Here is a 14,857-nt window from a genome sequence, read left to right on the forward strand (position 1 = left end):
ATTTTCACTTTTCACTTTCATGCATTGGAGAAGGAAATGGCAACCCACGCCAGTGTTCTTGCCTGGAGAATCCCAGGGACGGGGGAGCCTGGTGGGCTGCCGTCCATGGCGTCGCACAGAGTCGGACACGACTGAAGCGACTTAGCAGCAGCAGCAGCAACGTTACTTCCTATGCCCCACCTCTAGCCTTCTTCCAGGGCGAAGAGCAAGGACCTACTCATCCTGATGGGGAAAAAGAGGAGATTTCCTATAATGCTCTTCTTTTGATTACAAGCGGGATGGCCCAGTGGATCTCAGACTTGTATTTCTCATCCCAATTATTATGTTTTCAAGAGACCTGAGAGGCCTAGTGTCTGAAAGTTGTCACCCAAGGAATATGGACCTATTTAACTGCAAAATCTCACATCTTTGACTTTTGTGACACTTGCTTATTTAGTAATAAACAAGATTATTATTTAATCTTGGATTGAGTGATTGTAATGAATGACTGTTTCAATTACACAGCTAAACTCCCTGTACAGTCCATAGAAATTTTACGTACAAAACAGAGAAACAGAGAGAGGAATACAGCCTGAATGTTAATTTCCTAAAAGAAAAAGGAAAAAAGGGAAATCAAGTAAGAAATTAATAAAATATTTTTATGTATAAATACTTTCATTTTTATAGTGTGGCACTAGTTTTTATAGCCCTCTTTCAATGTGCTTGCTTTAATGCCTTTTATTTGGGAAGTTCAATAGTTAAATGCATCTTTAAAAAACCCAGATTTCTCTGAAATGTATACATCATTGGCAAATGGATTTTGGACACATTATCTAGTATAAACTCTTTCATTTGAAAGATCAAAAATACTGTTAAAACGATGTTGAATTATTTGTTTGAATTAACCTGAATAATGAAGAACCATAGGCAGAAGAAAAAAGATGAGGCACAGTTTTCTAGCATCCAAATGCTTATTCTTGCTCAAAATTTCAGCTCACGGCACAGACCACGGTAGGTAATTGAGAGCAAAACATCCAACTGCTAAGCAGAAAACCTTGGAGGTGGGTTTGCAAAATGCATCCTAAGTTGACTAAAGCCCAGAATGTCTTGAAATTTCAGAAGTGACAATAAAATCTAGGTCCTATTATAAATTATATGTGGTGACTTCAGCTGAATCAAAATTATACAAAGCACCAGCCTAGTAATTAAAAATGTTTAAAATTTTAAATTGTACAAATAACATGTCCAAGTGTTGCCGTTAGACTATAATAGCACTATGCCATCTTCATTTTTCTTTTTCCTCTTGAGTTGAGACCCATTAACAAATTGGATTGGGATATTTGTGGGTCTGTGCTTTCATCTGGACAAGATGTTGGGATTAAACCAGAAGTCAGTGCAGACACAAAACCAGGAGAGAGAGGACAAGCAGAAGTAGCAAAGGCACCGCTGCCAAGTCCCGTCAATAAAGTCTGGGTGGTGGGCGGGTGATCGCTGAGTGCGGCCTCTCTCCTGCTCTGCAGGCTCCCTTCCCAGTGGACAGTCAGGCCAGCTGTCTAGGCGGCAGGACTAGCCCTCCTCTCCAAAGCCCAGACCTGTGGGAAAATCTTCATTGGCTAGTAATTGATTCCACCCTGCCAGCTCCATTACCCGAGGCTCCAGTCAAACTGGCAGCAAGCTGGGGAAGGCAGTCCACTGAAGGGGTGAGGGGGCGGGAGCAAAGGCCATCAGATCCCCCCCTGCAATTAACACTAATCTGAAAATTGGCCTCTGACAGCAAAGCCCAGCACCTGACAGCTAATTACTTATGTCAGGCTGATGTGCACTTCACACGGAAAGGTTATTTATCAGAGACCGGACGGTGTTCCTCCTCCCCCACGTTTTTTTCTGTTTGTCTTAGTTGCAAACAGTGGGGAATTGTTCCTGGTTGCTTAGATCCTGGAAACCCTGGAAGTTCTTATACTTCATTTAACTGACAGGCTCCTAAATATCCTTTCTAAGACCTGGCCCATGTGTGTTGTGCTGCCCACCTGGACTGGAGACCAGAGAAAGACGGAGATATCCCAGAGGGTGGGCCTCATCTCCTTTTATAAATGGAGCCAAAGTGATGGAGACGTGGGAAATCTAAATCATCAACATAGATGCAATAAGAAATTCAAGACGGGCAAACCAACTTTGTACATCTCATTTTCAAAAAGCGGATCTGATGTATGGATACCAAGGGGGAAAGGGGTGGAGGTGAGAGTAATTGGGAGATTGGGATAGACACATAAGCCCTATTGATACTATGTATTAATATAAAGTAGACAACTGATGGGAGCATAGTGAACAGCATAGGAACTCTACTTAATGTACTGCGGTGATCTGAATGGGAGGGAAATCCAAAGAGGAGGGGGCATAGGTACATGTATGGTTGACTCATTTTGCTATGCAGTAGAAGCTGACACAACATTTTAAAGCAACTATATACTTCAATAAAAATTAATTAATAAAAGAAAAAAATGGAACAAACAGCCAGTCCACACAGAGAAGATACATCAAGGACTTACTCTACAAATGGAATCAAAAGCATGCTGTCTTAAGTTATTTAAAAATATTTTCTCTAATCTTCATATATCTGTAGAGTAAGTGTCTAGGTGACCCACTCAGATATACTATCTTTAAGTTGGTGATTTGACCTGCCTTGAGAATAATGAAAGTGGTTATCAGTGGGGAAGAGGAGTTTATATAAGACGTTCCCTTTCTACTGTGTCCTTTCAGTCAACAAATATTTTCTGAGCATATATTTAATATGCTAGTCATTGTGCTCTGTCCCAGGCACATGAGCTAGATACTTTTCTCCCTCTTAGGATGGGTTCGAGAGTGACACAGACAAGTAAGGAAATTATAATACAGTGTAGCATTATACAATTTGACGATGGTGAAATACAAAATTTGGAAAGACTTAAACCAGAATCTGGGTGTTCTGGTTGCTCAGCAGTAAAGAACCTACCTGCAATGCCGGAGTTGCAGATTTGTTCCCTGGTTCAAGAAGATCCCCTGGAAGAGGAAATGGCAACCTATTCAGGTATTGTTGCCTGAAAAATCTCATGGACAAAGGAGCCTAGCGGGCTACAGTCCATAGGGTCGCAAAAGAGTCAGACACGACTTAGAGACTAAACAACCGACAAAACCAGGATCTAAACTAAATTTATATGGTACATAAAATGGTCTCTAAGCTGAACTATGAATAAACAGGAGTCAGGCAGGCAAAGGAGGGAGTGCATAGCAGTGGAGAATAGAAAAGACAAAGGAAATATCACATACACAAAACCTGACATGAGAGAGAATTCAGCAGCGTTGGAGCCTAGAGGAGACATGACCCAGATGAGGCTGATATTTGAGGCTCGTGGTGAATTTGTCTGAAGGTTTTCCAAGTAGAAATTATAAGGCTTCTGGTTTAGTGGACATTTCATGATCCATCCTTTCTCTCCTCTCTCATCCAACTCGATCTGACTTTATATATCCAACTCCTGGACCAGGCCACGCCAGGGAAATCCAGTCCCTTCAGGTTACTGGGTAAGTATTAGAGCAAGAGGGAGCTTCCCAGGTGGTGCTAGTGGTAAAGAATCTGCCTACAATACAGGAGATCTGGGTTCAATTCCTGGGTTGGGAAGATCCCCTGGAGGAGGAAATGGCAACCCACTCCAGTATTCTTGCTTGGTAAATCCCATGGACAGAGGAACGTGGCAAACTATAGTCCACAGGGTCACAAAGAGCTGGACATGACTGAGCAAGCCTAAGCATGAGAAAGCAAGCATCAGGGGACCTGGGATAATAGATAACTGCAATTTTTTGTTCATCAGCTACCTATCTTACCAGTAGGCCTCCCTCTCCCTCATCACATGTGAGTCTAGGTTTTCATAAGGATTAATTTATTTATCTAACAAATGATAACTGCATCTCTATGCCAGTGATGGGAGGCACCAAGGATACTGAAGTGAACCAGGCAGGCATGGCCTCTGTCTTTGAAAAGCTAGTATATATTCTAAGGAGTAGATAGATATGAAACAGTTAAATAAATCATCAAAAATGTCCTGTGTGGTCTGTGCACTAAAAAATTAAGAAATACATTATTGGGACTTCCCTGGTGGTCCACTGGCTAAGATTCTACTCACTCCCAATGCCCCCAAAGCAGGAGGCCCAGGTTCAATCCCTGCTTGGGGAACTAGATCCCACCTGCCACAACTAAAAATGTGCATGCTGAAACGAAAGATCCTACATGCCGCAGCTAAAACCTGGTGCAGCCAAATGCATATATATATATTTTAAAGTACAGTATCTAAAATCACCATCTGTATGAAACTGTTTTGAAAGCTGTACGTAATAACTAAAATGAAAGAGACTGTCATTAAGATATCCCAATATGAAGTCAAAGGCTTCTCTGGTGGCTCAGTGGTAAAGAATGCACCTGCCAATGCAGGAGATGCGAGTTCGATCCCTGGATTGGGAAGATCCCCTGGAGAAAGGCATGGCAACCCACTCCAGTATCCTTACCTGGTAAATCCCATGGACAGAGGAGACTGCCAGGCTTCAGTCCATGGGGTTGCAAAAGAGTTGGACGTGACTTAGTGACTAAACAACAGCAACAACAATGTGAAGTAATAGATGAAAAGACAGAAGAAAGAAAGGTGTATGAGTTGAGATCTTGGCATGTGTCTGGTACTGGGCTATCACCACACTGTGCGTTATGTGTACTGTTTCACTGGTTTCTCATAACAAGAACGCGTGCGTGCATGCTAAGTCACGTCAGTCGTGTCTGACCCTTTGCAACGCTATGGACAGTAGCCCCCCAGGCTCCTCTGTCCATGCAAGAATACTGGAGTGGCTTGCCATGCCCTTCTTCAGGGGATCTTCCCAACCAGGGATTGAACCTGCGGCTCCTGCATTGCAGGTGGATTCTTTACCATTGAGCCACCTGGGAAGCCCCCATAACAAGCCTATGACAGTGTTACCATTTCCCTGATTTTGCCAGTGAAGTTACCAAGATGCTGAGTTAAAGACCTACTCAAGGCCATCCAGTTAGTAAAGGAGGGAATGGTAAAGTTTGGGCCCCCATTCTGACCCACCAAGAATGCAACCTTGTCAGCACCTCAGCAGATTTCATTCTTTAGGACCAAAGAATTCGCTCCCACCAAGACTAGGGTCACATTATGCAGCCAGAACAAACCTGACTGGAACATTCTGCAACTCCTGGAGACCACCTTTTCCCTTAGTTGAAGTGTCAGCTTGTATCATCCTGAGAGATTATTTATACCTTCTTAGGCATGAGACCCTTTTCATAAGACTGGTAGATGTTGTGTGCATGCTTGTGTGCTTAGTCGCTCAGTCAGGTCCAACTCTTTGCAACCCATGGACTGTAGCCCGCCAGTCTCCTCTGTCCATGGGATTATCCAGGCAAGAATACTGGAGTGGGTTGTCGTGCCCTCCTCCAGGGGATCTTCCTGACCCGGGGATCGAACTCATGTCTCCTGCACTGGATTCTTTACCACTGATCCACCTGGGAACACAAATGTAATTTCTATCCCAATCTTTCTACCACTCAGCCCTTTAATAAGTGTGCTACTGACTGTAGAAAAACTCATCAAGCGTGTGCTTTTGAAAGGTAGAGAAATAGAAATCAAAAGCAGAAAGGTGGGGCTATTCATTGTTTCTGAAAACAGAAAAGCAGAGGACTAGACCTAAAAAAAACAAAGACATTGCAAACAGATGTAACACCACACAAGCATTTGTCATACCCCCTCAGTAGAGTTCAGACGGGCCCCCAATGGCAGAATTATTACTGTACAGCCATTACACCTGGTTAATACTTAGGGAGCATTGCAGTTTTCACAGTCACAACCAAAATAACTCTGCTTTAAATAAGTAATGAACCAATCCAGCTCAAACACAAAAACCTGGTGAAAGGGAGCAACCTCACACTCTGCCTTATGCCCCCTAGCCCCCTAGGAGTTTTCTCAGGACACAGAGTCCACAGCTCCAACCCAAGTGACCCCTGAGCTGGAGCTCTTGTCAAGACAATGTCAGCAGCAGCTTCTGGAAACCACAGGCACTGTGATCTCTGTCCATAACAGGTCGTTATGTTTGGGCTTCCTAATCACCCACTTGGAGGACAGAAAGAGAACACTAGCCAGAGTGACCAGGCTGTGGCCTGCCCTTGGCCCCTGCTCCTGCTTGGAGCCCAACCCACCCTTCCACCCCACCGCCCACACACCCCGGCACCATGCAGGCTGTTTTTTAGGCACTGCAATGGAAACAGTCAGTCTCCTGGCCCCAAGCGAGGTCTCTGTTTCACAGCTCCTGCTCGCTTGTAGGAAATCCATGCCTGTGACACATTCATATCCACTTGGGTTTCCTAATGCTTCTTTGGTCAGTGTTGAAGATTGCTTATGGGGCTTCCCAGGTGGCGCTAGTGGTAAAGAACCCTTCAGCCAATGCAGGAGACTTAAGAGACTCAGGTTGGATCCTTGGCTTGGGAAAATCCTCTGGAGAAGAAAATGGCAACCCACTATAGTATGTTTGCATGGAGAATCCCATAGACAGTAGAGCCTGGCAGGTTATGGTCCTTAGGGTCTCAAAGAGTCAGACACAACTGAAGCAACTTAGCAAGCAAGCGAAGATGCTTAAGTCTTATTGCAGTCCTATTTTGCCCTAATCTATCTTTTAAAATATCTTTATGGTTTTCAGTCAAACAAAACAGAACCAAAACACCTCTGTTACCAAGAGTGAGCATGATATTTTTTTTAAGCTTTGGTTTGATTTTATGAAATGATCCCATGCTGATATGCTTATAAATGGTGAGATAGTATGGTTTCTAATTAAAGAGCCTATAGCAACTGTCTTGTAAATAAAGAATTTATGTTTGATCTTCTCAAAAGTGCTTATTTTTTGTGAGATATAGTGCCTGACCCTAGCTTTGCTCTAAGCACGGCATTGCTTGCAAGCCAGCCCATGGAAGGGCCAAGGATGAGAATGCCAACATGCCCCCTGGCTTCCTACTGCCACCACCAACTTCCATCCCCTCCGGCTTACCACTGACCACATATCACAAAACCATATGTATACCCAGGACTCCAAAATATTTCTGCATGAGGGGTTCCCCATACGGCCCTCTGGATTGCTGGAAATGGGCCATTACTCTCAAATCTTCCGAAGTCCATAGACAACATCAGGGTGTGCCTCCACGCCGAGTGACACCTGCTGTCTGCCTGTCTGGATGGGTGGAAGCCTGCTGTGAGATGGCTGGCATTGTGGAAGACCCCTGGAGAACTCCCTTAACCAAATGCTGGGCAGGTGGGCACCAAGGCTGCTGCTCCAGGGGCTGACTTGGAACAGTACATTCAAAATCATCATCATCCAAAAAAAAAAAAAGAATTTTGGCAGCCTCAAATATGAACTCTCATCAAGTTTAATAGAGAATTATTATAGAGACAGGCTTACTTCAATTCTCATTTGGCCATACTCTGATCTCTTTGGGGTCTATTTGGTACTCGCTGACAACATGTATATTGTTTCCCCTGGAATGGCCTTTTTTAAACTAGACAAATTGCATCGGGAGGCTTATTTAAAGATCCACATTTTCTTAACTGTGATGATGGTCTTAAATATTAATAATAACTACAGCTTTGGCTTATATGGTGCCTCTTCCAACAAAGAGAGATGCCCTTCTTTCATAATCAGTATCTGGCACTAACTGATATGCAAATCCCCCTCCCACCCCCGCGTGCACAGCGTTGTATGCTGCACAGCTGTGAGTCATCAGACATTAATGTGGACTTAATTTGAACTGGTGCTGGAGGTATCGTTTAACCACAGTATTAACAATTCCCATTCTGACATCTGACAGCCCTTAATAATTAACTGCATGTAATGGTCAAACCTTCCGTCTCTGTTGGACCGGTCTCTAACTCTACCAGTCTCTGCATCGTAATTGCAAGTCAGGGCTGTCAACTGCCCTAGTGGCAAATCATAGGGAAAAGATCAGACATCTTCAGGAGTCCTGTGTTCTTCACTCTAGCTGCCTTTTAATTGGACTGGAAGGCCTTCCCAGCAGCTCCCATATGCTGCTTTCTTAGAAAGACAGAACATTTTCTCTGGATAAGAGGGAAATTGACTGTGCTTTGAGGCTTAACTGGAGGCTCTGGGGAAACACACTTTTGTGGTAGACTTTCCAGGGTTATGCTACAATGCGCCAAGGCAGGTATATTGCCCCAAAGCCACAAGTTACTCCTTTCCTGAAACCTCATCCTTGTGTGATTTTTCTTCCTTCTCCCTATAAAATGTCTTATTTGAATTTAAGCCACGGATTGACAGGCTGGTTCCTTGGTGAATAAAGATTGGAGCTCTCTGCAAGTCCAGGGAAAATGTCACACAACAGAGGTGATCAAACTCAGAGTTCTAAATCCATCATCTCTTGAAAAAGTCATGTCACATTTGAACTCAGAAGTTCATGAGTGACACATTCTACAGCCTCTACTCAGCCAAGCTAAGGTCCTGCTGCTGCTGCTAAGTCACTTCAGTGGTGTCCGACTCTGTGCCACCCCATAGACAGTACCCTACCAGGCTCCCCTGTCCCCAGGATTCTCCAGGCAAGAACACTGGAGTGGGTTGCCATTTCCTTCTCCAGTGCATGAAAGTGAAAAGTGAAAGTGAAGTCGCTGTCATTTCCGACTCTTAGTGACCCCATGGACTGCAGCCTACCAGGCTCCTCCGTCCATGGGATTTTCCAGGCAAGAGTACTGGAGTGGGTAACCTAAGGTCCTAGAGCTGCTTTTATCTTTGTTAGACTAAAAAAGACACAACTGATATTCAGGAGAGTGTGATCATCCACAAAAAGACCATTATACCTACTAAAAGGAAACCTTGATTGATCATGGGGACATACAGGACATACAGGAACTAATGACACAGTGACATTTATAATTGGATTATATATAATGTGGATAGAAACAGAAATGATTTTTACTTTTGTATTTTATGGATGAAAAAAGAATTTACTAAGCAAATGAGTGATATAAAACTGATTATAGAATTTGTAGAACAAGTAAAAGCATAACATTTTTAATACTGTGATTTTCTTTGATATACCATTTAAGTATAACTGACATGCCAATTATGAAGTTTGTTCTCTTTTTAGCAAAATAGATTCCCCTAAGAATTTGTCATAAGTAATATTTTATTACTTTAGTTGGATACTCTTCAAAGCATTAGATTTACTTCCTGGTGGCTCAGATGGTAAAGAATTTGACTGCAATGCAAGAGACCTTGGTTCGATCTCTGGATTGGGAAAATCCCCTGGAGAAGTGAATGACAACCCACTCCAGTATTCTTGCCTAGAGAATTCCGTGTACTGAGGAACCTGGCGGGCTACAGTCCATGGGGTCACAAACAGTCAGACGTGATTGAAGTGATTAACACTTTCACACTTCAAAGCATTAAATTTGCACTTTTTTTAAAAAAAGATTTTACAATTGAGACTAAATTTGTGTTTGAGCCTGCAAACTGTAAGGTTTTATGGTAGAGGTTGAGGATGTATCACTCCAGCTGCTGGGAACTACAGTAACAAGCCTGATATTATGTGTTAAGTAGTAAATAAGTGAACAATTATTGTGGCTGTTAAGCTCAGACTGTGTTTCTAATCCTGTATTCGCCCCTCAGGCTGAATAAGCATACTTGAAGTATCAGCCCAATTATAATCTAATGGGATAAAAATGAACTAAGAGGAACAGAAGCAAAGAAACAAAACTACTTTAAAAAGAGAGAGCAGGAGAATTAAAGAAAAAAGTGTTCTTTTAAAATCTTCATGTATATTTGTACACAGAATGCATGAAGGCAAACAGATGTAAGGGTTCTTGGAACTTAAACTATGCCTGTGTCCTGGTCATTTCTCTGCCACAGAAAAAGAATAAGCCTTTTGAAAGCCCCAGTCTGAAAGAAGGGCTAACATCAAACAGCCCCAGAATAACCAGGAGACTAAAGCCTGAAGCTATTCAACTTCCTGCCTTGTAACTGACTAATCTACTTAGAGCTGGAAGAAAATGAGGGGCACCATTGTACCAGAAAAGCTTTCCAGAACAGAAGCAGCACCATGGTCTACTGGAAGGAGCCAGAACCAGAACTAAGAAGGCTTACGCCACCACCCACCTAGATCTGCCCCATGAAACTTGGGCAGGTCCATACTTGTCCCTTCTCTGGAGGTGAATTGCTGGCCATCCTCCACATGGCCACCCTGCTCAGCACACCTGGGACCAGACTCAGACGCAGTGACAAGCACAGGAAAGGCTTCCTGCCAGAGAAGGAAATCAGTTCCACACCCAGGGCTCCTGGCGGCCAGCACCTCCTCACTGTTCTCCTGACTTTCGTGGCCAGGGGCACCTCTGCATTTGCGTGTTCGCTGAATCATCACTGTTTCCCAGGCTCCGTTTTAACTGCTAGTTTCTAAGCACTCCGAGGTCCTGCCAGCTCCCAGGTCTTGCTCTCCCTTTGTTCCATGCCCAGCCTACCCTTGGCAGTCCGTGGTCCTGGCTTCAGATATCTGCCATAATTCATGGTCCTGGCACAGCAACAGTACTTTAACTAGAAACCGAAAAGTATTTTGGAAAAGGACTGAGAGCCGATGAGAGGGTAGGGCCACTTCCACAAACCAGTAGTGCTGACCAACAGACCTGGCATGCTGTTGTTTGATGAAACTTTAGAGAAACTTTGCAGAAATTTTAATATCACTCCTGCCAGCCCCAGGCAAAAGAAAGTCAGGTAATCTTTATCAATCAAGTTTACATTCATGTACACAGTTGAGCAGCTTATGGAACTGAGAAAACTGTTAACATTTAAACTAAAAAATAAAGCATCTGTAAATACCTGCAATAACCTCAAATACCCATCATAGCACAAAAAATGAATTATAATGTGCTCAAATTTACCACAAAGATACTGTAACAATATACTGATGAAAAAATACTGATGGTTATAAAAAGCAAATATATCATCAAAACCTATGGGATACTATTCTTAATGTAACTCAATGTTGAAATAGAACCATAAGAATAATTATATTCAACTTTCTATTTTTTCCTTTTTTTCAATTTATTTTTAATCGAAGGATAATTGCTTTATAATATTGGGCTGGTTTCTGCCACACATCAACATGAATCAACAATAAGTATACATATATCCTCTCCCTCTGGAACCTCCCTCCCACCTCCCACCCCATCCCACCCTTCCAGGTTGTCACAGAGCCAGTATGAATTCCCTGAGTCATACAGCAAATTCCCACTGGCTATCTATTTTACATATGGTAGTGTATATGTTTCCATGCTACTCTAATGGAGAAGGCTATGGCATCCCACTCCAGTACTCTTGCCTGGAAAATCCTATGGAGGGAGGAGCCTGGTAGGCTGCAGTCCATGGGATCACTAAGAGTCGGACACGACTGAGTGACTTCACTTTCACTTTTCACTTTTATGCATTGGAGAGGGAAATGGCAACCCACTCCAGTGTTCTTGCCTGGAGAATCCCAGGGACAGGGGAGCCTGGTGGGCTGCCATCTCGGGTCGTGCAGAGTCAGACACGACTAAAGCGACTTAGCAACAGCAGCAACTACTCTAATAGATACATTGGGTTGGCCAAAAAGTTCGTTAAATTTTTTCTATAAGCTGTTATGGAAAAACCAGAACAAACTTTTTGGTCAACTCAATCAAAAACCCAACTTCTTATACATTAAAATATCCTAACAGATCTGCCTCCTTCATGTATCACAGCCTTGTCATGGTGAAGAGGCTTGGGTGACTAACTCAATGAAACTATGAGCCACATTGTGCAGGAGCACACAAGACAGAGAGGTTATAGTGAAGAGTTCTGACAAAATGTGGTCCACTGGAGGAAGAAATCACAAACCGTTTCAGTGCTCTTGCCAGGAGAACCCCATGAAAAAGTATGAAAAAGCAAAAAGATATGACACCAGAAGATGAGTTCCCCAGGTTGGAAAGAGTCCAATATGGTACTGGGGCAGCTGCTGCTGCTAAGTCGCTTCAGTCGTGTCCGACTCTGTGCGACCCCATAGACGGCAGCCCACCAGGCTCCTCTGTCCCTGGGATTCTCCAGGCAAGAACACTGGAGTGGGTTGCCATTTCCTTCTCCAATGCGTGAAAATGAAAAGTGAAAGTGAAGTCGCTCAGTTGTGTCCGACTCCCAGTGACCCCATGGACTACAGCCTACCAGTCTCCTCCATCCATGAGATTTTCCAGGCAAGAGTACTGGAGTGGGGTGCCATCGCCTTCTCTGGCTGGGGCAGAGTGGAAGGCAATTACTAATAGCTCCAGAAAGAGTGAAGTGGCTGGGTCAAAGTGGAAATGAAGCTCAGTTATGGATGTGACTGGTGATGGAAGTAAAGCCCGATGCTGTAAAGAACAATATTGCATAGGAACCTGGAATGTTAGGTCCATGAATCAAGGTCAATTGGAAGTGAGTAAGCAGGAGATGGCAAGATGAATATCGGTATCTTAGGAATCAGTGAACTAAAATGGACAGAAATGGGTGAATTTATTTCAGATGACCATTGTATCTCCTACTGTGGGCAAGAATCCCTTAGAAAAAATGGAGTAACCCTCATAGTCAACAAGAGTCTGTACTGCAGTGCTTGGGTACAATCTCAAAAAGAGCAGAATGATCTTCATTTGTTTTCAAGGCAAACCATTCAATATTACTGTAATCCAAGTCTATGCCCCAACCATTAATGCCAAAGAATCTTAAGTTGACCAGTTCTATGAAGACCTTCAATATCTTCTAGAAATAACACCAAAAATAGATATCTTTTTTATCATAGAGGATTGGAATGCAAAATAGAAAGTCAAGAGATCCCTGGAGTAACAGGCAAGTTTGGCCTTGGAATACAAAATGAAGAAGGACAAAGGCTAACAAAGTTTTGTCAAGAGAACATGCTGATCATAGCAAACACCCTTTTCAACAACACAAGAGAGGACTCTACACATGGACATCACCAGATGGTCAATTGGTCAATACTGAAATCAGATTGATTATGTTCTTTGCAGCAGAAGATGGAGATGCTCTATACAGTCAGCAGGAACAGGACCTGGAGCTGACTGTGGTTCAGAACATGAGCTCCTTACTGCAAAAATTAGACTTAAATGTAATAAAGCATAGAAAACCACTAGGTCATTCAGTGTTTTCAAAATCAAATCCTTTATGATTTTACAGTATAGGTGATGAATAGATTCAAGGGATTATATCTGGTATACAGAGTGCCTGAAGAACTATGGGTAGAGGTTTGTAATATTGTACAGGAGGCAGTGACCAAAACCATCCCAAAGAAAAAGAAATGCAAGAAGGCAAAGTGGTTGTCTGAGGAAGTGGTTGTCAAATAGCTGAGGAAGAAGTTCAGTTCAGTTCAATTCAGTCACTCAGTTGTGTCCAACTCCTTGTGATCCCATGGACTGCAGCACGCCAGGCCTCCCTGTCCATTACCAACTCCCAGAGTTTACTCAAACTCATGTCCATTGAGTCGGTGATGCCGTCCAACCATCTCATCCTCTGTCGTCCCTTTCTCCTCCTGCCTTCAATCTTTCCCAGCATCAGGGCTTTTCAAATGAGTCAGCTCTTCGAATCAGGTGGCCAAAGTATTGGAGTTTCAGCTTCAACATCAGTCCTTCCAATGAACACTCAGGTCTGATCTCCATTAGGATGAAGAGAAGTGGAGAAAGGGAAAGATATACCCAACTAAATGCAGAGTTCCAGAGAATAGCATGGAGAGATAAGAGGGATTTCTTAAATGAACAATGCAAAGAAATAGAGGAAAACAGTAGCATAGGAAAGATTAGGGATTTTTCAAGAAAATTGAAGTTATCAAGGGAACATGTCATTCGAGGATGGGCACAATAAAGCACAGAAATGGTAAGGACCTAATGGAAGCAGATAATAAGAAGAGATGACCAGAATACACAGAAGAACTGTACCAAAAAAGCCTTAATGACCTGGATAACCATGAGTGAGGTCACTTACCTAGAGCCAGATATCCTGGAGTGTGAAGTCAAGTGGGTCTTAGGAAGCATTACTATGAACAAAGCTAGGGGAGGTGATGGAATTCCAGTTGAGCTATTTAAAATCCTAAGAGATGATGGTGTTAAAGTGCTGCACTCAGTATGTCAGCAAATTTGGAAAACTCAGCTGTGGCTACAGGGCTATAAAAGATCAGTTTTTGTTCCAATCCCCAAAAGGGCAATGCCAAAGAATGTTCGAAGTACCATACAATTGCACTCACTTCACATCCTAGCAAGGTTATGCTCAAAATCCTTCAAGCTAGGCTTTAGCAGTACACGAATCGAGAACTTCCAGACGTACAAACAGGATTTAGAAAAGTCAGAGTAACTAGAGATCAAACTGCCAACATTCACTGAATCATGGAGAAAGCAAGGGAATTCCATAAAAATATCTACTTCTGCTCCATTGATTACACTAAAGCCTTTGACTGTGCAGATCACAACAAATTGTGGAAAATTCTTAAAAAGATAGGAATACCAGATCACCTTACTTGTCTCCCAAGAAACCTGTATGCAGGTCAAGAAGCAACAGTTTGAACTGGACATGGAACAATGGACTGGTTCAAAATTGGGAAAGGAGTATGACATGGCTGTCTATTGTCATCCTGCTTATTTAACTTACATGCAGAGTACATCGTGCGAAATGCTGGGCTGGATGAATCACAAACTGAAATCAAGATTGCCAGCAGAAATATCAACAACCTCAGATATGAAGATGATATCACTCTCATGGCAGAAAGTGAGGAGGAACTAAAGAGCCTCTTGAAGTGAAAGAGGAGAGTGAAAAAGTT

This window comes from Bison bison, unplaced genomic scaffold, assembly GCF_000754665.1.
Source record: "Bison bison bison isolate TAMUID 2011002044 unplaced genomic scaffold, Bison_UMD1.0 scf7180017864491, whole genome shotgun sequence".
In the NCBI taxonomy this organism is placed as follows: Eukaryota; Metazoa; Chordata; class Mammalia; order Artiodactyla; family Bovidae; genus Bison; species Bison bison.